This window comes from Cynocephalus volans, chromosome 5 (genome assembly GCF_027409185.1).
Source record: "Cynocephalus volans isolate mCynVol1 chromosome 5, mCynVol1.pri, whole genome shotgun sequence".
In the NCBI taxonomy this organism is placed as follows: domain Eukaryota; kingdom Metazoa; phylum Chordata; class Mammalia; order Dermoptera; family Cynocephalidae; genus Cynocephalus; species Cynocephalus volans.
Window position 1 is genome coordinate 14,748,044 of NC_084464.1, and position 23,966 is coordinate 14,772,009.

Below are 23,966 nucleotides of genomic sequence, written 5' to 3' on the forward strand. Positions count from 1 at the left end.
CTGTCACTAGCTGCATGATCTTAGAAATATGAACATTTCTAAGCCTCAGTTTCCTGTCTTTAGGAAGGGGAGAACAAGGGCCAGCCTGTGGCTCACTTGGGAGAGTGTGGTGCTGACAACACCAAAGCCACGGGTTCAGATCCCTATATAGGGATGAGCAGTTCACTCACTTGGAAGAGCATGGTGCTGACAACACCAAGTCAAGGGCTAAGATCCCCTTACCCGTCATCTTTAAAAAAAAAAAGTGGGGGGGAGAACAGCAGCTCCTCCTTGTCAATGCTGCTTTCCTTCCCCTAACTAGTATGTCCTGCCTCGTCGCACATGCAAAAGGAACCCAATGAGCAACAATTTTCAGACACCTCCCCCATCCCAACTCCCCACCTGGTCCCCCAAAGCCCTGCTTTAATTTACCAGCGTCCTGCTTCCTCCTGCAGAATTCCAGCTCAAATGACAAACACGTTACAAAACAAAAGTAAACCTGAAAAGGCTGCCAACTATTTGTAAAATCATGAAATACATGAATCAGTTTTAGGTGATGAAAATTATTAACTTTAAGGGATGTGTCCTGTCTGACCTACTGAATTTACAGAGAATCTATCCACATTTTTCGTAACACTCTCATCTAGTTCCCTGAATCTGTGAGTGAAGGCTTTGAAACGTATAGTCAGGCCTATAAAAAAAATTAATATTCCCTCCCCAGAGGACAGAGAACTCTGAAAGAGTACAAGGCAATACTGTGTCACTACAATAATTACAAATCGCCCCATAAACGTAATTGTCTTTGGGGCCTACTCTCTGACTTCCTTCACATCCACTACCATCTGTTAAGTCCTGGGCACACTCTGCTCCCTGCCTGGCTGCAGGGAGGGAGGCGGATCAGAGCAGAGGACCAGGAACATCGGAGGGGTCCCCTGGGTGAGGGGTGAGCAGTGAGCTGGCAGCTACATCTCATGAATACATTCTCAGCACCCAAAGCCTTTAGCCAGAGGGTCATTAGGATCACAAATTAGCTGGCCCTGTGCTAGCTCCCTCCCAATACGCTCACTCTCAGCCAACAAACCAGTTATTACTATGAATAAATCATCCCCGCTCAATGCCCAGAGTCCACCCTCAGTATTTTTGAGGGAAGAATTGAGTCTCTCTCCTGTAAAGAATTCCGCTCTCTGATGAGCTTAAATAAGTACCAATTAGTAAGACACAAGAAAGCAAGTTTCAACACTGTCGAATTGCATCCTATATGCTGAAAATAAATGTTTCCAACTTTCAATGATAATTCAACACCAGTACAGAAGGCAGCTCACACGTCCCGGGCTGAACAATCTCTTGGACAAAAGGACAGAAATGATTCCGTTAAAGAGGGCACCAAATTCCAAACCCATGCTGCGCTTTGCTGAATGCGTTGTCTTAACTTTTCTACAGGCTTAGCAGCGTTCTGTCTCTGAGGCACAGAGCTGCCCGCACCTGGCCCTCTTGAAGCATTCAGCGGCTCACGCGGCCTACACAACCCAGCCCCAGTCTGTTCTTCCAGAGTCCACACCTCGCACAACCCCAACTCCACGCAACACCCCAACCCCACTTTCTTCAGTAACGCTCGACCTCTTGCCCTATCCTGTCTCCAAACAAGACTCATATTTTTGTACTCCAAAGCCTGTACTGAAGCTGGTCTTTTTGCCTAGAAGTACGTTTTCCCTCCCCCACATCCTTCTCCCCATGGCAAACCCTTCCCATCTGAGGACATCACTTCCTCTTGCCCTGACCACTTCCCACCTGCAGGTCCCCTGCAGGTCCTTGCACTGGTGAGCTTTGGGGCAGGGCCACACTTTACACATCCTTGCATTTCCAGAGCCTGGTACTTGTGGTAGGTATCGAGAAACGGTTCCTGATGCAGGCTCACTGATGGGGACACTCCACACATGAGAAAAAGAGTCAGAATCCTGGGCTCCTAATCCAGGTTGCTTTTTGCTGTTCTTCTGCTGAAACTACTGAACTGCCATGAGCAAAATGACAATGATAATAATAACGGTAGTGAGAAATAGAGACGATAGGTCAGTTATAATTGAGCTGGCAGCACACGAGGCTTAAATTCTTTGTGTTGCTAGTTTCAAAACAATCCTACCCCACAGACCCACCACAAACAGGAAACAGACCTTCAAGGGCTCATCGCAATTCAAGATCTGCCCGTTCCCTAACTGGCTCAGGCACCCCCATAAAAGGAACAAGGCGCCCTGGTGATCCCCATCCCAAAAACACCCAAAGAGAGACAGGACATCCCCCTCTCACTGGCCTCCAGCCCACATGGCTCCTACGGCTTAAAAAGCAAAACCACAAACAACACCTTCTAGAGGCTATCTCACTTGAATCTGGACAAATTTTAAGATCAGGTTAGCGATTAGATCAATTCGGTTGTTGCCCCTACCTCCCCAGTGCCACAGATCACTGGGCCCTCTTGGAATCACCCCAATACCAATTCTGAGGCACAATCTCAAGTTTATCCATTGAAGAAAATAACAACAATCTATTAGAACATAAAACAATGGACCTGTTTTCAAGGCATTGGGCCCCACAGAAACCAAAAGCACAACAAAATTCCTCAAACACTTAGACAGCTTACAGTTTCCAGTCTCTCCAAAAGTGGCCAACATGTGGGTCTTCCTTTCAAACAGGCTCAGGCACTTTCAGTGAGATTAGATGTGGGTGTCCACAAGAAAGGTTCTAAAAGACAGGGGAGCCCCCCACTACTGACCGCATGGAGGACCAGCAGAAGCCCAGAGGCCTAGCCTACCCTCTTCGGCTCCCAGGGCACCTCCCAGCACATGAAAGACCACCTCCACTCCATGCTCTAACCTTTCCAGCAGGAACTTGGTGAAAATCCCATCCCCCAGCAGGATCTGTTCAGGGCTTCGCCACGCTCTCTAGGTGCGCTCACATCCCAGTTGGCTGGTTGGTGTACTAGCACTACCAAACACCATCTCCCCTCCTGACCATCACAGCAGCAATGATATAACTTGTTTCATCAAATACCAAATAGAACGAGCTGTTTCACAGGCAAGCTTTAATCTGCTATTTCTGGAAGCCAGAAACCCTGTCACAACACACTTGCTCTTGCTCATCTTTCCCTTGCTGTGCATCAGAGGCAGGACCCTGCACACAGAAGGCTTTCAGTGAATGTTTGGTGAACAGATCATGTCATTAGAGGACATAGTTTAGCAGTAGTTAGAAGCACAGGCTCTGGAGTCAGACGTCACTGTTTGAATCCTACTGGCTGGCTGCCTCTCTGGGTCTCTATTTCCTCATCTGAAACAGAAGGATAACTGGACCTGCACCACTGGGTCAAAGTGTTGCCCTGAGGAATGAATGAGATGATGGATGTAAAGGATTTAGGACAATAACTAGTACTGCTCAGTAAGTGTTAGATCTTATCACTGCTGCTCCTACTGCTGTTATGCTGAGAGTATTTCTACACGAAAAGTGGAGTCATATGGAGGAGGTCTAGCAAGGGCAGAAGAGAAACTGAAATACTTCTGGCTTAGCTGATTCAAAGGTGGGCCTTGCCCAGGTGATGTCTTTTTACCAAAGGTGATCTGTAACTCAAATGCTGTTGGTTGAACTTATTCAAATGTACTCTAGACAGATTCGTTTGTAATATGAATAACTACATCTTAGTGTAGTTTCTGCTGTTTAAGACTTGATTTCTGCATACTCAGTTTTCTGAAGAGATACACAGAGGCAACACTGACTCCCCAGAGACAAGCAGGCTAAATGAGCCCTTCCAAAATTCCATTTACTGTAAAGATACAGTGCAATAAATCACGGTCTCTAAATATAATAATTTGGGCTGGCTGATTAGCTCACTCGGTTAGAGCTTGGTGCTGATAACACCAAGGTCAAGGGTTCGGATCCCCATACCGGCCAGCTGCCAAAAAGAAAAAAAAAAAAAAAGTTAATCTGACCAGTGCTAACCACACTGCCTCCCCAGCACACATACACTTCCCTACCTTTTTTTCTTGAACACACCACAAGATGGATATACACAAAATGGATATACACACCACCTACTCTCCAGTGCAGAGGGGAATGACAAAGAAACAAGCTTCAGAACATACATGTCACCGTTATTCACCACATCTACACCAAGAGCTGCTTAAAACAAGAAACAAAGAACAACAAAACTGAGAAGAGGGGGACCCACCCGGTTCTCAGCACTCTGCCACAACAGGACCAAACATGCATGGCACTCACTCACTCTAACCATGTACCCCAGTGCCACCTTCTCAGCAAGATAACAATGGCTTTGGGTACACAAAGAAGGGACATTTCACAGACGCCCTTAAGACAAGTCACATGGCCTGGCCTAACTGATAGTACAGTGAACTTCTCAGAAGAAAGCTCACTAAAATTCCACATATTTATCTCCTCATTAACTTATTTCATTAACCCCCTTAGGAGCTTTATGTAAAACACATTCAACTTTCATCAGACAGCCAAATGTAGGACATGCCAGTACCCTCCAAACACACCAAGCCTGTTAAGAAGCGATACCACAGTGGTGCAAATACATGTTTAAGGAAAAATAAAATCACCCAATAGAGAGCATGCGTGGTTACCACTATTTAGTACTCTCCAAAATAAGTAGCTGTGGATGGGTTATCCAAAAGTGAGCTTATATATGTTTGTCACCAGAATTTGTTTATTGAATGAACTATTGACACCAATTTTGGATATTCATTACAAGGCAATTGTCCAGTAAGCTATATTTATAACCACCTTGTTATTAGACCTCCAAATCCACACATCTACTTGAGTCACAGAAAGGTGAAGGACTCTGAGTTATTTGTATAGTACCTTCAAATTTACATTTTCAAACAATACACTTTTAAGCCCAGTTTTAAAAGTTTTTTTCCCAGCATCTCCTTGCCCAGCTATTTCAGTTTTTTAAAAATGGGATTAAGACCATTTTTTCAAATTCAGGGCTGGGATAAAGTGTGGTGTCTGTTCTGATGGGATTTATGGTCGCGGTGATGTGGAAATATCCATGCTGTCAAGCAAGAGATGAAAAATCGTGTCCTCCTCAATGTGGGCAAATGACCAGCACTATCTGGGGCCCAAAGGGATATTCAGGTTACATCCGTCAGGACTGACACCATAAAAGAAAGAGAAGCATCTCTGGGGCATGCTGGGGCTCACATGAGCTTCGGATGACGTCAGAGCAAAGCATTACCCAAATCCCGGAGCCCTGATAAGACTGTCATGTGAGACCCCAACTCACACACAAGGGGACAGCTGTGGAGGCGAGCGAGGCAGACACGTCCCCCAGGAAGCAGGAATCGCAGTGCAGGAGATGGCCGGCTGCTGAGGAGCTGGGGTCAGACTGCACACTGCTCCCGTGGCTGCATAAACACGGGGTGGCATTGCCTGCACTCCAGCTTCTGGTGTGTACCAGCTCAGTGCAAAACATGTCACTTTCTATCTTGTTCCAAAAGGAGTTTGTCTGCCATGGTAAAAAAAGTCAATTAACACGGCAGAAGCCCAAGGATTGCCTGGGGGTAGGTAGGAAGCTGTCTGTCACCAGAAGTGTTCAAATACCAGCTAGACAATCGCTGTGTGGGGACAAGTCCCACTCCTTGTGGGAGGGGTTAAATCTCCTCTGCCACCCTCAGATCTAGTGGACAGCCCAGCACACAACAGGTAGACAACTTTTGTTTACTAAATGAACTTTGTTTTCACACAGATTAACGGTCAAGCAAAATATTGATGTAACTCTAAGACATTAAAGACATCAGGTGACCACTGAGGTCCTTTATGTGGTTCCGATTAAGAAATAAGCTGGAAAATCAGGTCATGAAAGGAGTTCCAATACTCCTCAATTAAAGGGCTCCAGCAACCGTGACAGTCCTTCTTTGGTTCTGACCCCAAGTCTCTTCCCACGAGCCGAACAGATAAAGCATCACTAAAACAAACAGAAATGTAACCGTGCTTAAGATTTAGGTGTACATATCATCTGAAAATCACTCAAAGCTCAGGCCCTCTACAAGAAATCCTTCCTGTTCCTTTTAGCACCGGGAAATTAAAAGGAAAGAAGGAAAGAAAGAAGTAGAAAGCCATTTAACATAACTTCCATTTCTCAACATTATACAAGTACTTTCCATGCTAGGTGCCTACTTTTTAACCAACTAAAACATCGTACAAGTCAAAATGCTGAGAAAATTCAAAAAACATAAACTCTTTAAAGGGTAGGAACATACCTTGTTCATAAACCTTGCTTAATCCAGCTTTCCAAACTCAAAGAAAGGCACCACCATCCGCCCAGCTACAAAAGCCAGAGACCTGAAAGTCATTTCCCCTTCCCCTCCCCACCCTACCCAGTCACTAAGTCTTTCCTACCCACAAGATCTCTGTCAAATCCATCTAAGATCCCCATCTCTACTACCACCATATTCCAGGCCACCACTGGTTTTCAGTTTTCCAAAGCTAGCCTTCTAACTGATCTTCCTGCAAACAGAAGGCAAAAGAGCTTCTTCCTTCTATCCTGGCCTTTTCTCCCCTCTGGGTAGGTGTCATCTTTAAAAATGCAAATCACATCATGCCACTCCTTGGCCTAATACCTTCTATAGCTTCCCAGAGTTCTTAAGAAAAAAACCGAAGACACCCATGCAGTACAAGCAGTGTGCTCTAGTCCCTACCTACCTCACCATTTTGTGTCAATTACTCGTCCTGTGTCTTTTCTTCCTCCAAACACACTGTACTTCTCTCACTTCCCTGGGATCCCTCCCCTGCCCCCACAACCTCAGGGCCTTTGTACAAGCTGTTCTCTGAAGCACCTTCCTTTTTATCACCAGCCTCCACTTCCCCAGGATGCCTTCCTGGACCAGGCTGCCTCCCAGCATCCTCCACTCCTCCTAAGCACACAGAGGCCAAACTTCACCTCATATGTTCTTGTCACACATAGCTTTTAGCACTTAGCAAATGACATGTTAGTTGTTGAACACGCCTTTCAGTGCAACGTATCCTCTTATAGCAACTGTCTCTCTTTGCCATACCAGTAGCCACTGTGCTTATCACAGTGCCCTCATATAGCAGATATGCAAATATCTATTGAATAAATAAAAATCTGCAGTTGTTAAAAAGTAACACCATGGAACTGAAAAATTTGGTGGCAGAAAAACTGCCTTTTTTCCAAAAGGAGACTGAATCTGATACTGAATCACAACTTGATATAATATTTTAAGAAAGAGGGGTTGTGAAGCCTTACAAAACTCTTGAACAACAAATGGTTCTCAGAAACCTTATTTTCATAATTTAAATACAAACCAAATTCAGAAGTGCTAGTTAAGCCTCCTTTAAATTATACTTGGTTCAGGGGCCGGCCCGTGGTTCACTTGGGAGAGTGTGGTGCTGATAACACCAAGGCCATGGGTTCAGATCCCTATATAGGGATGGCCGGTTGTCTCATTTGGGGGAGCGTGGTGCTGACAACACCAAGTCAAGGGTTAAGATCCCCTTACTGGTCATCTTTAAAAAAAAAATTATACTTGGTTTAAAAATTTAAGTAGAATGGTTTAACCAAATACATAAATTTAACTACTTCCCAGGTCATGGGAAATCTATATGAGATGTTCACTAAACAGTTTTTTAAAATTATTCCCCCAAACAACAATTAAAAGCCCTAAAGTGGAAAATGGCTTGTAAAAAATGTATTTTCTACAAAGAGAAAAATATACAAGCCTCCTTAGAAATAAAACTAAGAATATTATATCTGGATGTATCTGCCAAATTTAAGCCTAAACACGAGTTAGCAGGTAAGCACTCTTTAACGAATATTTAAAGATAGTAATGCATTTTTAATCAACTAGGATTTCATCTTGAATAAAGAATACCAAAAACTTCCACCTCACAGTTTTTTTCTTTTTTTTAATAACTCATTGTTTGAAAAGGAAATCCATTCACATGGTTCACTTTGTGTTTTGAAACACCCATCCCACTTTCCTGGTATCTCCCTTATTTCTGAAAATATATGTACCTCTTTTAAAAGTTAAGAAAAGACTTTGAGATGATTTTGTGTATTCAGACAAGTGTTTTGCTTTGTTTTTTTACAATAACGTTTCGGCATAAAGGAAGCTCCCCTAAAACAATGAGAATGATTCTATTTATAAATATGATCAATAATCAACTTATATCAAGTTTGTATATTGTGCACACATACATGCACACACACAATATAGCAAGATGTATACCCTGTAGATATCCGGTTTGGTATTTTGTTTTAAATCCAACAAGAAACGGAAAAAAGTTAAATTATACACAGACCAACACTCCTATTAACTCGTACCACTAATGAAATAAAACTCTAACTAAGCAGAGAAAATGGGCCCACACGTTGGAGCTCTGAAATGATTCTGGTCTTTGATCTGTGTGCCCATCTCTCCTATTTAATATAAACTTCAAACCAAGAGCCATGAAAAGTGGTTATAATTAGTAAAGGCCCCAGTGTGACAGCTTTTAGCGTAATCAGGCATTAACAAAGATTTTTTTTCCTCTTTAAATTACACTGAGCCAACTTTCATTTTAGAATTTTTGTAATTCAAAATCCTTTCCCACCAGTGTGCACATAACACCAAACTTCTGTGTGATAGGTGTGCTGAAAAAGGTTAGTTTATGTCCATTTCCTTCACAGAACATGTACTGCCTTCTAGGCCTTAGCCTCCAAATTACATATGGCTGTTCTCCAAAAACTTCTTCAAAAACTCTCATTTTTGTATTAGAAATCAATGCATACTATGAGCGAGAACTGACTATGCAATCGTTGTGCTAGGTACAGGGGGTGGAAAAAAATATTCTGGAGGTGGGGGAAACATGTTAACAGAAAAATTACAATAGACAGACTTGACAGATGGGAGTAAAAGCTATTCTGGACGGAGGACCTCATGCTCCCTAGAAGAGGTGGTATTTGACCTGCGTCTTGAAAGAGGAGTAAGAAGTGTTCTTTGCTGGGGGAGGGGGATGGGGTGCACAGAATGAACCAGCTGTGCAGAAGCAGAAGCAGGAAGAAGTTGTTCAGTGTGGCAGTGGTGCAGTAGAGAGGGGCGAGAGCCGAGAGCGGAAACTCGGTCTGGAAGCAGGCGATGAAGGTCCTCTGTGCCAAGTTAAGGAGTTTGGATCTCTTCCTGTAGACAACAGGGAGCCAAGAGATGTTTTCAAGCAGGCAAACACCATGCACAGCTTTAGTTTTTGAGGATGATGACTCTCGCAGCAGAATGGAGGGAAAGCAGCAGTGGGGAGAAGCTGGCGGCAGGAGATTAATTTAGGAGGTGTTTGCGACAGGATGAGGGCAATGAAGACAGCCAGCGTCAGAACTGGAAAGTGGTTTCGGGGAGGTCTGGTGACTGACTGAACATGGGGACTGAGAGAAACACAAGTCAAGGACCGGACAGCAGTGAGGTTCCTGGCCTAGAAGACTGGGTGGATCGAGCATTGAAGGTCACCTTCTAGAAGGCAGGGAGGTGACTTTCCTTTTTACAAGTACCTGCAGGGTGAGGTACCTGTAGGGTGATCCTGGTGACAAAAGTTTCCAGCTTGAGAGAAGTTGTAAATGGAGATAAACAGTTGGGAGTTGCCAGTTTATAGGAGGGGACAGGAAAGCAACAGACTGCACAGGGTGCTCTGCAGGAACACGACTCGTTCTCAGGCACAGCCTGCAAAGGTGGCTTCAGGGCAAGGGCACCGGGCACCATCAGTACAACCAACCCCACTGGCATTCTCACAGTCTGAGCACTGGATTAAGATGTGAAAAAGCTGTCAAATGTTATACACGTTGAGGGGGTCCAGGCCATTTTGGGAGCAACCAACACTTCCCACCACGGGCAGCCCTTCCTCTTCTGGAATTCAGTCTCCCTTCTTCCTGCTTTCTTCTCCCACTCTATGGTTTCCTCCTTGCCTCTAGCCTGTGTGACAGGCGTGGGAGAGAGGTGGCACTGGGGACCCATGACAAGGGCAAGCAAGTGGAACTTGTGGCTAAAACATCACTACTATCACTACTCTAGACATGTCTGGTCTGAGGTCCAGGGGTCCCAAGAACATAAAAATAATCACTGTCTCCTTCCCTTGTCCTCTCATTCCCACTCCATCCCTTCTAGCCCAGGCAGCTGGCTGCCACCCACTCTCCAAGAAGAGGTCTATGGACACAAGATCAGGCTCAAAAAAACTACCCTGTAAAAAGGGCAGATGGTTATGTAAGAATTTTGCAAAAACTTGAGAAAACAAAATAAGGGAGACTATGAGTACAAAAACATCAAGCAAGTAAGGGCTAGTTCAAATACTTAAAAAAAAAAAAAAAAAAAAAAGGTATACTCCACATAACTTAAAACATGAGGGAGAGCTGGCAGATGACAGCACCAGAGTGAGTTTCCTAAATAACTGAAGAAGTGACTCGGAAAGCTGAGCCACCTACCAGAACAGCTTCACGTTGCCAATGAATCTGGTTTGTTTTAGAAGCAGATGAGTTCTTGAAGTTTTATTTACTACGGGGTTTTCAAATGTATTTAACACCACTTAACATTTTTCCCAACTCCAGATTTTCTGTGAAACCTTGAACTTGCCAACCCTGGTACCTTACAGGCATGTAATAAGAGCTTACTTGCTTTATGGAATTTCAGATCTCCAAATATATCACATGTAACACAGGGCGCACACCCAATCTACTTGCAGATACAACATAGGCCACAGCTACTGTACCTTTAAAGCAGCCTTTCTCAATCTCAGCTCTGCTGACACCGTGGCTGAATGATCCTGGTTGGGGGGGAGGCTGTGCCGTGCACTTGTAGGATGCGTAGCAGCATCTCTGATCTCTACCCACTAAAGGCCAGTGGCACCTCTCCCCTCAGCAAGACACTCAAAAATGTCTCCAGACATTGCCAAATGTCCCCTGGGGGCAAAACCACCAGGTTGAGAACCACTGCTTTAAAGAGGGAGTCCCAAGCTTGCCGCTTGCCTTTTCCTTAAAATCCATCCGTAAGTGGACATGAACTCCGCAGCAAATTTTGTCTAAGGTAATGGAGCTGTGCAAAATTTTGGAAAGGAAATCCAGAGTGGATACCCACAGAGCTTCCTGAGCTCAAAATATACCACTTTCTTCCATATGCAGACTTTGACTTTCTGAAACATTCATTTTATCCTTACAGAAATCCCATGAGATAGAAAAGCTACTGAAAAGATGTGTATAATCACACGCATCAACAGAAATGCAGCCAAAGTCCAAAGTTTCTTTTTTAATTCCCTTACACCTTCAAATTCAACCACAGAATTTTGAAAATGACCTGGTCTTACTTTAAAGTGACAAACACAACACACAGACACAGACACACACATACACACACACACACACACACAGAGAAACAGGCAGAATGTATATATTTGATGCTAAGTCCTTAAGGCCAAACTAACGCTGAAAAGCAGCTGTTCTACAGAGCTAGGCTGGAGTCAGGTGCTCTGGCTTGACGTGTCACCAGCCTGTGGGTGGACCAGGGCCCAAGTGCAACTGTAAAATGGATCAATGCTCCCACCAACCCTCACAGTGCTGCTCTGAGCACACACTTGGACTCTTTGCTATAGGCCTTCACAAAAGCAGGGTTAAATTAACTTACTCCAAGAAGCTAAAAAGATAATTTTAAATGTAATTAAACCATCAGAAGTAACACACATTTTTGTAACAATCCTACCCCACACAATCTCTGAAAAGGGGAGAAAAAGAGAGGAAATACCAGGCAAGCTAGGGGAAAACAAATAGAGCATTTAAAAGCTTTATCTAATTACCCCCACTGAGACTTTCTCTCTGCCGTCTGGCCGTCTGACAAAGCCTGTGGGGGTTTTCATTCTTTCCCCACCCTCCCGCCCTCACGGAGTCTGTGAGCCCTCAGGTGAATCCCTGCAGGAGCAGACAGTAAGTACCCAGGCCTGGGACTTTACAGAGGTTTTCAAATTCTCTTAGCATTACTTGCTTGAATCACACTGAACAAACAGTCTCCACCCTCTCCCACTGCTTTTGTCTGAAGCACCTATTCACAGGCAGCCACCTTTACTGATGTGCAGACTGGCTAACCTGTACCTGAAGTCCCATCAGAAACAAGATGCACTGGTCGTGGGAAGGAAGAGCTCCCTGCCCCTCCTCCCCATCCTCTTTACCCCACCCACCACTGCCAGCGGCAGAGTGCAACCTCCAGCTACACTGCAGACCACGTCAAACACCCAGGGAACGTGACAGGAGCAACTGAGAAGAGCACAGTCGATGACACTGCCCAACAGGACTGCTAACATGAAAAGAAAACCTCCTCCCCACCTTCCCCATTTTTCTACCTCTGCAGTAATGAACACATCATCAGAGGGTTTTCCTTTCTGTACTCAGCCTTCTATGGGAGTAGAGGAAATTAAGAATAAATGGTGCATTTCAGAAAGCACATTGTATGCCTCCCTGTGGGTTTCAGATGGTACATCTTTTACCTTTGATTTATGGGGAGGGCCTCACCAGGGTGTGGAAATCACTACCTGACCCCTGCTTTTTGAAGAGGACCATGGCTATTTGTACTCAAAAATCATTTTCTAAGTCTAAAAAAGACTGAAAAGTAACAGAAAGACAACACACTTACCAATTTCCTAATTATATTTGGATATAAAAAATGACTCAACATTGCCTGTTCAATAAGTCAGATGTATACAAGTAACCTTGAGGCAGGGAAACTTATGACTTATACACAGGGCTTGCCATTGAAGCAAGAGACGATTGTCACCAATCATGGCTTCAATCCGATTTCAACCATTTAATCTCCCTGAAAAACTTCAAACTCCTTAAACATACTTATAGCAGAAATGTAAATCACAATTCTTCTTGGTTTCTAACATACGGTCAGTCCTCCCAAAGGTACTCTGAACCTAATACAATTATTTTTCAAAAAGGTATCTATGAACTGGGCAGAATAAACTGAGCCAGGGAGGTGGAGTGAAATGGAGGAGCAGCCCTATCCTATCAAGACCTAATCTAAGGGAATGGTAATCTCAGCGAAGGGGGAAATCAAGCTATTGTCCACTTATTAAGAGAGACTATATTGCCTGCCTTCTACCAATATAACATTCTATTTCTCTTTTGAATGCAAATCTGTTTAATGAAGATCAAAACCAAAAATTCACTTTATGGATTATGAGGAATTTCCAAAACAAACAAAAAAATCTGTAAATATATGAATTGAGGTGACATACACATATCCTCGTGAAGGTTTAACCTGAACACGTTGGTAATAGACAAGAAGTCCACCCAGACAAGCTGCCATTTGACACCACCGGGCTGGTCAGAGTACTGAACTTTGACGAAAAACACTTACAAAAGTAAGAGAGATTAAATATAATAACAAAAACAAAACAAACAAACTTTAACATCTACCTTCCTAGGTCAAAGGACATGGAGGACTCAGAAATTAAACCTAGTAAATAACATAAAACAGAAAAGGACTCCCTTTCAAAAATGCTTTGGTTAATTTTAGCATCCTTCTGTTTAGCTGCTTAGCAACCCTTATCCTATGACCTTCTAAGCACCACCTACTTTTCAGAAGGATAATGAATAGACACATCAAAAGGATTCATTTATGACTGTATCTAGAGAGCATGTTTAGCCAATGTTTGTAGGAGTTAAATTTATATTAATTATGCCATGCAAAACCCTAAAAGGGTAGAATTTTTTAACTTTATTAACCAGGAAATTTCCTTCAATTGATGTTAGCAAGTGAGCCTAAGATAGCTACTAAAGACTTCAAAACTGACCTAGGGAGTGGACCAACACAGCACTACAAAATGGAAGGGTAAAAAAGAAAGCCAGTACTGGCAGCTAGCTAATGCCTGACCTACAGCAGGTAACCAGACGCAGGACTAAGAAGGTTAGGCTTGTTTTCCTTCTTCGACATTCTGTACTTGCACTGGATGCAAACAAGATATCAGGAGTCTGTCCAGAGAAATAAAAAATAAAAGACCCTTCAATCAAAAGGTCACTTGCTGGATGATGCAACTAGTTAGGAATGGATGCACCACCTGTACCAGCTGAGCCAGACTCATGTTCCCCAGCACATCACAAACACTTGTCTGCCATAGGGCTTAGGGTGAATTTCTGATGAGAAATGAAGTGGCACCTAGGAAAATCCCAGACAGTGATATCCCATGTAACAGTAAGCACTAGCAGCATTTCTTAAGAGTATCACATATCCAGAAAATCCTCTTTAAAAATAAAACATCCTAAACTGCAACCAGTTTAAGCAGTATTTTTAAGAATGATAAGATAGCACAAGTTCATTACCCTAAAATGGAGCACAAGCTAAACAAATAACTAAATCAAAGAGCTCTTCTTTCCTTTTCTTTTGTAAAAGGGGAGGGGGGAGGTATTTTTTCACACATTGAAAACCTGGTTAAAGCCATTTAAATGTTTAATTCGTCAGTGTGACCAAAACACATCAAAGCAGAACCCATCAGCGGGTACCCAGAAAGCCCCTTCCAAAGGATGGAGGTCATAAAATTAAATTAAATTAAAAACCCTAAAATTACTGGTCCGCTTTTGCATAAACTATTTGAAGAGTATTTAGAATCTATTCCTTTAAAAGTTCTGTGGACTCTTGAAGGAAGCACAAAACTATTTTTTTTGTTGTTGTTGTTGTTTAAAGGAGGTTTTAGCCAAGACTTTAGCCTCTAACTCAGACTTCCGGGTTCAATTATGTCTTAAAAACCATACCTGCCTACTCAAAAAAGCACCAAATCTAGAAGATGCTTTTCACGGGTGTGAAAAAACAAAAACACATTCTTTCCTCTGAGTTCTCTTTCCCCCGCCTTCCACTCCAGTTAAACTTATTTCAGACTAAACTCGTGCATGTGCATCTCTAAAAGAAAAAGACCTCGAGAACAGGAGGACGCACGTTAGCAACTCGGCCTTGGCAGAAATCTTTTCACGTCTCCTCAAGACAGAAACACCTCGCTATTTCCATCATCCCGATCCAACAGGCAAAGCTTATTTCCGTTGGCTTTTAAATGGCTAAGCTTAAATCTAAACTCTAAAACAAGAACGAGGGTGCCTTTTCCTACTGATGAAACCCCCCGGACAGGTTTATCCGCACACCGAAAAGTTGTACTTTTTATTCACCCTTCTCTCTCTCTCCACCACCACCAGCACCACCATCAGCAGCAGCATCCCCCAAAGAAGAGATATATATATATATATTTTAAAAAGCCCTCCCAAGTGCCCCGAATGTGTGCTGCTGTGGGCTCTGAAGCCGTGTAGAATTTCGTAATGGAATGTGAACTGCTCGTCCGGATCTGGGCTCACGTTCTGTCTCCTAACCAGTAAGGAGCGAGGGAGGGTAAATCTGCTGAGCAAGGAGAAATACTTTCCTCCTCTTTTCTAACCCATCACGGATGCACGGCGGACGAGGGACGGGCGCGAGCTGCACGCGACGCTGTCAAGCGCCCCGCGGGTCGGCCCGTCCCGCGCCCCCCAGACCCCCGCCTCGCCGACAAGTGGGCTCGGCCGCCGCGCCCCGCACTCACCCGCGGCCGGGGAGCGGGTCACATCCTCCACGCGACCCTGGCCCCGTCCAGAAAACACGCCGCTTCCCAGGGAGGGGGCCGGCGACGGGAAGGACCTCCCCTGCTCCTTAGCAACCATTAAGGTCGCAGTTTCCTAAGAGACCGCGAGAGGGGAGGGGGCGCCGGGGGGCCGGGCCCGAGACGGGGCGGGGGGGGCAGCACCAGGCCCCCGAGCCCCCCCGCCCCGGCCTCCCCCCTCCCCCGCTCGGCGCTGCGGGACGGGATGGGAGGAGGAAGGGAAGCCCCAGAACTCGAGAAAAATTGGTCCAGCGGGCGGCGGACAAAAGTTTTCCGAGCGCGCTCCACAGCTGGGCGGCCGAGCGGGCCCGGCGGCCGGCCCCGCCTCGGATGCTCCCGGCCTCCTTCCTGTGCTCGTGACGGCGCCGGGCGCCGAGGCCCCCTCCCCCCAGCGATGAAGGCTCGCTCCACACCGATGGCTCCCACGAAAACACGTACCCCGCCGGCGGAAGGCCAGGGGGAACAATACGCGCCCGCACAGCCCCGGTCCCCTCCTCCCCCGGTCCCCCGGGGCGGTGGTCGTGACCACCACCGCGAGCCGGGACCCGGCGAGGGAGCAGAGCTGCCCGTGGCCCCCTCCCGGCCGGCGCCGTCCGCCCGGGAGGATCAAAGTCCGCAGAGCAGGGCGCGGCGGATGCTCCCACCGAGCAGCCCCGAGCGGGCACCCCCGCGCGAGCACCCCAGGCGGGCACCCCCGGATACCTTGAGCGGCGGCGGGCGGGCGGGCGCCGTCATCTCCGCGCTTCCCGGCCCGAGAGGGACTCGAAAGTATGTAGGAGAAAAGTTTCCCCTCCCACATGGGGGGGAGGATGTCGGGGGAGAGAGGGCGGAAGATGGAGAGCAGCGCTGGGAAGATGTTTCTGGCCGGCGGTGCGCGCACCATCCGAGTCCTGGCGGTGCTGGTTAAAAATAAACTCGGCGGCGCGGGCCGGGCCGGATTCCTGCGCTCGGACGGCTAATATGGATGCGCATCAGGTCCTGCTGGCGGGGCGCTGCGGCGGCTCGCCTGGGAGCTGGTTGGCAGAGCCGGCAGCTCGGGAAGGGGAAAGGAGCGGAGGAAGGGGAGGAGGTGGAGGAGGAGGAGGAGCGGCCCGGCGCGCAGCCCGAGGGGAGAGGGCTGCCCCGCTCATCCCGGCCGCCCCGAGCGCACGCTGCGCGGCGTGGGGCGCGCGGGTCCTCCGCTCCGGGAGACGCCGAATCTCCAAAGTACAACGCGCTCTGCAGCCTTCACCCTCCCCATCCCCAAAAGTTCTTTAAAAGGTCGCTCCGGCGTTGACCCAGACATCTCGCTGCCACCCAAGTACCGCGAGCCGGAACCCGGGCGCGTACTTACGGCCGGCCAGGACGCTTGGCTCCCAGGCATGATGCGGTGGGGACCGGTGGGCTTCGGGGAGAGAACGAGGAGAGATGCAAACTTGTTCCGGAAAAGGAATCAAAATGGCGTTTCTGGATGTGCAAAGTTCATCAACTCCGCAGTCACTTCCCCTCCTCCTCTTCTCCCACAGGGAGGGAGGTGGGCGAGGAGCTGGCGACCCCGGCGCCCCAGCCGTCGTCCCGGCCCCCGCCTCGGCCCCCCGCCCCGCTTCCTCGCCCGCACGCTCGGAGACTCGCTCTCCCTCTCTCACCCTGATAAGTAGACACATCACGTGTTGCTCCTGCGAGTCTCCTGGGGACGTGTTACTGAGCGGCCGCGGCGGCGGCGGCGGCGGCTCGGGCGGGGGGGTGGGGGAGGACCGCGGTACCCGCCTGTCTCCACCGCCGCCCCCGCCCCAATTTTAGCGGGGTGACCGCAGTTGCCATCCCGGGATGGATGAAGGCGGAGTTCCCCCCTCGCCCACCGCAGCGCCAAGTGTGCCCCATGCCCTTCGGGGGCGCCCCGGGCCAGGGGAGGGCCCGGCCGCCCGAGGGCAAGGGTCTCGGTGGCCGCGGCTGAGCGCGATCGCGATGGGCCAGGCCCACCTTGTCGGGCCACCGCGCCCCCTCCCCTCCAGACCCACACGGCGGGCGACTCCCCGCCCCCGGGTTTCCATCACTCCTCTCCACGGTTTGTTTCACTATTTTCATGGAGGTGGGGGAGAGACGGCGATACCCCGGAAGCGCGACAGGGGTGACTTGGAGGCCCGGGCGGGGGGTAGCGTGGGGGTCGGGGTCCTTAGCCCGGCACCGCCCCTCTCGGTCTCGGCGGCATCTGGGAGGGGCGCCCCGCCCGCGCCGTTCCCTCTCCACGCGGTCCTGGCTCTGCATCCAGGTGGGGCGCGCAGACGATGGGGCAGGAGGTTAAGGAGCCGGTGCTCTACCCCGCCCCGACTTCACGCTGTCTCTCGCCCAGGGCCGTCCTTCTCACGCTGGGGCTGCCGCCCCAAGCGAGCGTGCTCCTCCGTCTAAGTCCAACTCCGACTCGACTTTTGTCACTCTCCCTTCCTGACACCCACAAATGCTGCCCAAGCGGGGGGCTGCCTGCGCGCGAGGGGCCGAGGACGGCGGGGGCGCCTGCGCCACTGCGTCCCCACCCCGCGATGAAACGGATGATGCTGTGTCATCCACATCGCCCTCCAAGGCATCAGGGAAGCCACACGCAATATCTCTTTCTCTCAGAGGGCTCTTGTTTCAACTCTGAAAAGCAGGGGCCCTCCTCCGAGCTGCTCAACATCTCCAAGGCTCCTGCCACCACGCTTCGCCCTGGCTGCCCTGGTCCAGGTTATCACCGAGCCCAGAGAAACCAGGCCTCGGCTGCGCTTCCTCCATGATGCAGCTGACATGCTTCCAACTGTTAATTCTTTTCCTACTGATGTTCTGAAAGGAGCCTGTTCTCGGCCTTTGGAAACATCTTCAGAAAGATAGGATGGTTGTGGTTGTTGAAAATAAACACCCCCCACCCCCATATTCCAAAGACAAATGTGCAGAGAACATTACTGTAGAATTATGCATTTGAAACTTAAGCAAGATGATGCCATACATGTAGAAACATGGCTCCTCTCTATTTACTATGACCTTTGACCCTGTCTCCACCACACGCCCCCTCTGAGAACATTTGCTCACTGTACAAAGTAGGCCCAAACATGGGCCTTTAATTTGAGGTCTTCAACTAGACTCGAACTTTTAGGGCTGCACAAAAAAGTGCCTGCCTAGGGATGGACGGAATGGACAGGTCCTGGCCAAAATAGAACTCCCTAGAACCAAGGAAATGCAGTTGGATCATTACCTCTGACTTGAGATAAGTAAGCTAAACCACTGCCCAAGAGGGAACTGATTCAGCTGGCTGTTTCTCTGACTTCCACTCATCGAAATTAAGTTTTCAGAACCTGTTACGTTTCCCAGGGTCTACTATTTACTGAGGGAAACACCATCCAGAGAAATTTTAGCAGTTGCATTTTTTCTAAGCCTCCCCCCACCCCCACCCGCTGTCCCCAAGTATATTATCAAATGCTTTTTTGAAGACAGGTCTGTTGTGGAGGAAATGGGCAGGTCTCTAACCAGGAGTAATCGTTCACACGGTCATCAGGTCATCATAGAATTGGTGTCTTGTGTGCCAAGGGCAGGGCAAAGGAAGGACCGTGTGGGGAATCTACCCTGATACATTGCTGCTGGGAATGTAAAATCATGCAGCCACTTTGAAAAATAGCTTGGCAGTTCCTCAAAATGTTAAACATAGAGTTACCATACGACACAACAATTCTACTCCTAGATATACACAAAAAATGAAAACATATGTTCACACAAAAACTTGTACTCAAATATTTATAGCAGCATTATTCATAATATCCAAATGGTGGAAACAACCCAAATATCCATCAATGGATGAATGGATTAAGAAAATGTGGTATATCCATACATGGACTATTATACAGCCATAAAAAGGAATGAAGTACTGACATATGCTACAACATGGATGATCCTTGAAAACATATGCTAAATGAAATAAGCCAGATGCAAAAGGACAAATAATGTATGATTACATTTGTATAAAACGTCAAGATTAGGCCAATCTAGAGAGACAGAAAGTAGATTAATGGTTGCCTAGGGTTGAGGATTTGGGGGGAAATGCGGATCAACTGCTAATGCCTATGGGGTTTCTTTTTGGGGTGATAGTGTTCTAAAATTGCTTGTGGTTATGGCTGTACAACTCTAAATATACCGAAAAACTATTGAATTATACACTTTAAATGGGTGTCTTTGTTTTTAAATGACTTGTATTAATCACTCAAATTTATGGTCTACAGAGTTAAATTTCAATACATGTATACAATGTGTGATGATCAAATCAGGATAATTGGCATATCCATCATTGCAAAAATGTATCATTTCTTGGTGATGAGAGCACCGAGCTCCTCTTTTCTAGACATTTGAGAACATACAATAAATTATTGTCAATTATAGATGCCTAGCACTACTATAGACCACTGGAACTTATTTTTCCTATCTAGCTGTAATTCTGTATCTGTTAACCAACCTCTCCCTATCCTCCATCCCTTCTCAGCCTCTCATAACCACAATTCACTCTCTACTTCTATAAGCTCAACTTATTTTTAGTTCCCACAGATAAGTGAGAACATGTGGTATTTATCTTCCTGTGCCTGACATATTTCCCATAACATAATGAGTTTTATCCATGTTGCTGCAAATGACAGGATTTCATTCTTTTTAGGGCTGAGTAGTACTCCATTGTGTATATATACCACATTTTCATTATCCATTCATCTGTTGATGGACACTTAGGTTGACTCTGTATCCTGACTATTGTGAATAGTGCCTCAATAAACATGGGAGTGCAGATATCTCTTTGATATGCTAACTTCCTTTCAAATGGGTGAATTTTATGTATCCAAATACAGCTGATTTGCACAGTATATACATATATGGAATTGAGCTAGGTTCTAGAATGGAGAGTTGGTGCAAAAATGGATAATTTATAATCTGTACCTTAAAGGAGTTTATAATTGAATCCCTGCATCTACAGGAAATAATCATGAAATCCAAAACAGCATATATAAGAAGCATTAAATAGGTGCAAAATTCAGGAGATCAGAGCAAAGAGATAATTTCTCATAAGGGAAATTATTAGGGAAAGTTTCATGGGAAAGGAAGCAATGGAGATGGGCTATGGAGAATGGCTAGAAATTCAGTAGATGGAAATCGGAATTAACACAGCAGACTCAAAGGCATGACTGTAGCAAATTATGGATCCTGTTCCAAGATCAGAAAGGATTCTACCAAGGCAGATTTATAAGATATACAGGGATAAATGATGAGACTGAACAGTAAATAAACTAAGGTTGTGCAACAAATAATTTTGAATATTAGCCATGGAAAAGCTCAGGTATCGCTGAGGGCCTGATGAGGGTGCGGGAAGAAGGAACAGAAAAGAGAAGCTCAGGAACCAGTTTAGAAGGAGAGCTGACACCAAGGTGACTGGAGGACCAGGAAGGGCATGAGGGAGTCAGGGCCAGGACGATGCTTGGCTCATAGTCCGGCAGTAAGAAAATGACAACAATGGGACGTCTGAGGCGGGAGCCCACCTGAGGTGGATGGTGACAGAGGAGGTGACGTTGGGTCTTAAGGTAGAAATACATGGAAATGGAGCTATGCCATGGAAGAGGATCCTGAAGGAAAAGAATGTGGATGTTGGCGAAGGCTGCTTAGATGAGGTGACACAATCTGCTGAATCCCACGGACGTGTAGGCATCCCCCAGGCAGAGAGGAGATGACGGGCACTCCACACAGAGGGGGCAGGGGGCGGCCAGCATGAGGGCACAGAGCCTGCCTTGCGGTCCTGTGGAGAATGGTCTGGAAGATGACAAGATGATATGGGAAGGCTAGTTTGGAACTGGTAGAAGAATTCATCTAAGAAAGAATAAGGACCTAGTAAGGCACTCGCTGCACAGCTGGAAAGGAAGGGATTGATTGGAGACATAATTAGGTCATAGAAGCCATAGAACTTGACCAACTGAATATAGGAGAATGGGGGAAAAAATCCCTCTGGATCTTCGACCAAAAGGTGTGGCACCAAAAGCAGTGAACCCACAGCAGCAGTGTTAGAGTGACAGGAGGGACCCGAGGGAGGGGGTACTGAGGAGACGGAATCCAGCAGGCTTGGGCCCAGCTGGCTGCGGAGTGAGAAGCAGAGTTCAGAAGGATGATTCTCTTGTCTGGAGCCTGGACAACTGGGTGGACAGGGGTGTGTCCACCTGTGGTGTGAGTCGTGTGCGGGGGGAGCAATGTGTGCAAGAAGAGAGGAGGCTGGGCTCAGGGCAAGGCCTGGAGAGACATCTCAGGACAGAGACGATGGGTGAAAAAAGGCTGGCAGCTGGACCCAGGAAGATGCCTGTGATCAGGCAGATAAGGAGGAGGGAGTGACAAGAGCGCCCTCTCTTCTTCCTCTACAGAAGCAGAACAGCCAGGGTTAAAACAGCAAAATCAAGGCAAGCAGCAGGAACAAGGATGAGAGCTGTGAGAGTAAGTGGATGTGAGCATGGAGAACAGGGGCAGAAGGCAAGGGGTTAAGGAGTGACTAGAAGGGAAGGAAGTGCAGCCCATGCTCTGCTGAGCACTGAGGGGAGAAAGGGAAAGGGCATGGCCACTGCAGCTACACCTACCCCACACGGCCTGTGCGCCAGGGCCCTCTGTGCACCCTGTCCTCTCTTGTCAGGTAGGTGCCATGATTGTCCCCATTTACAACTGATGGATCTGAAGCAGAGAGGTCACTCATCTGCCCAACATCGCACAGCTGGTAAGCAGCAGAGCTGAGATGCAAACCGGGCAGTCCAACCCAGGGCCCACACTCTTTCACTGTTGTTGTTAGCCAACTGAGAATTAAATAGTTTACGAATTTAAAAAATGCCTCCTTCATTATCTTGACTAATCCTGATAAGATGCTTTTGATTGGAGTTTTGCAGAAGGGCCATTATTGTCTGTGCAGTTGTGTAACAAGGATTTAATTGGAAAAATAAGTAAATGCACATTTTTAAGTATGGCTAACTTGGTGTATAATCATCCCTCCCTCACATAAACGTAAGGTACAAATCTCTTTCTGTTCTCCAAGTATTATGTTCCATATATGCAGAATAAATTCTGAAGCTGTAGCTAGTTTGTGAATTCCAACATACCTAGCACAGCAGCGTTAGAGACTGCCTAGCAGGGTCCACACTCTTAACGTCTGCATTAGTAGTTTTGAACCAGGCGATTCTGACCCCCAGGGGATGTTTGGCAATGTCTGGAGACATTTTTGGCTGTCACAAGTTGCGGGGAAAGGTGTGACTGGCATTCAGTGAGAGAGGCAGGGATGCTGCTTAACATAATACAACATACAAGGACAGCCCCCCAAAGCAATGGGTTATCTGGACCCAAATGTCAATAGTGCCGAGATTGAAAATCCCTGTTCCACAGCCTTGAAAATTACCTCTAGGAGTACCAGAATCTGGTGAAGAGCTTTTAGAATGGGTAAGCCACCTAAACCAATTTATATCAACAGGCAAGGAATGTGGACCCAGAGAGGGAGAGAATACAGATATATGAAACAGAAAATAACTTTGGAAAGATGTGTGTGTGTATGTCTATGGCAGAGGAGAAAAAGTAGAGAGATTAGCCTTGAGAGAAAAGAAGGGTAATTCATATTCTAAGAAGTGAGGGAAGGGAAAAAGAATAGTAGGAACACACTGAGAAATATTAGTGCAAAAGGCAGGTTGTGGGAGTTGGTATTTGATGGCCTTGAATGTGTAAAGCAACAGCAAGGAGAGCAGGGGAGGCCTTGGGCTGAGGCTTAAGGAGAATAGGAGGGAGGAATTGTGGGTACAAGGCTCCGGCTCTGTCTGAGCTTCCTTCCAATGCCATGGAGACCACAGAGGAGAGAAAACTTACAGTGGGGATGACTGACAGCTGGAAACTAAAATGAGCACAGGCACAGAAGTAACAGGGTCCAGAAACCACTGGATTTAATTGGGAGCTAATGTGGGCATGACCAGGCCCAACAGGAGCAAGGATGACAAATTAGGAAGAGACTGAGACGTGACAACTGGGAGTGGCCAAGGAGTGTGAAAACGAAGAAAGCAGGCTTAGCGGCGGAGCAGAGGCAGGAGGGGCTGAGGGTGGGGGACACAGCAAAGAGCCCCCAGGAGAGGAGAGCCCAGTGTGTGGTGTCTCGTGAGATGCAGGAGAAATCCTAATCACTGGGCGGAGGAGATGCAGCAAATGTGAAGCAAGACCAGGACAGGGGTCCTTGATAGGGATGGTCCTGTCATCGAAAATGAGCCAGGGGATGGGGTACAGAGGAAATGTATAAAGCGGTAGCTTCGGCCATTGTGAAGGAAGTGTCTTAGAGATCAGATGAGAAGAGGCAGGGTTGGGCAGAT

The 23,966-nt window shown here is 47.0% G+C and overlaps 1 protein-coding gene across 6 annotated transcripts in view; it reads right to left on the bottom strand.

The window, feature by feature from the left end:
* The window catches only part of RREB1 (ras responsive element binding protein 1), a 124,591-nt gene extending 107,448 nt beyond the window's left edge, over nt 1-17,143 (bottom strand). For 4 of the 6 annotated variants that reach the window (XM_063096607.1, XM_063096606.1, XM_063096604.1 and 1 more), the window contains exon 1: nt 16,955-17,143. The gene's annotated coding sequence lies outside the window, so the exon portion shown is untranslated. Of the gene's footprint in view, nt 1-2,844; nt 2,966-16,323; nt 16,453-16,954 lie in introns of those variants that run through there. The other 2 variants (XM_063096602.1, XM_063096601.1) reach the window with 2 other exon arrangements.
* Between the last annotated feature and the right edge of the window lie 6,823 nt (nt 17,144-23,966).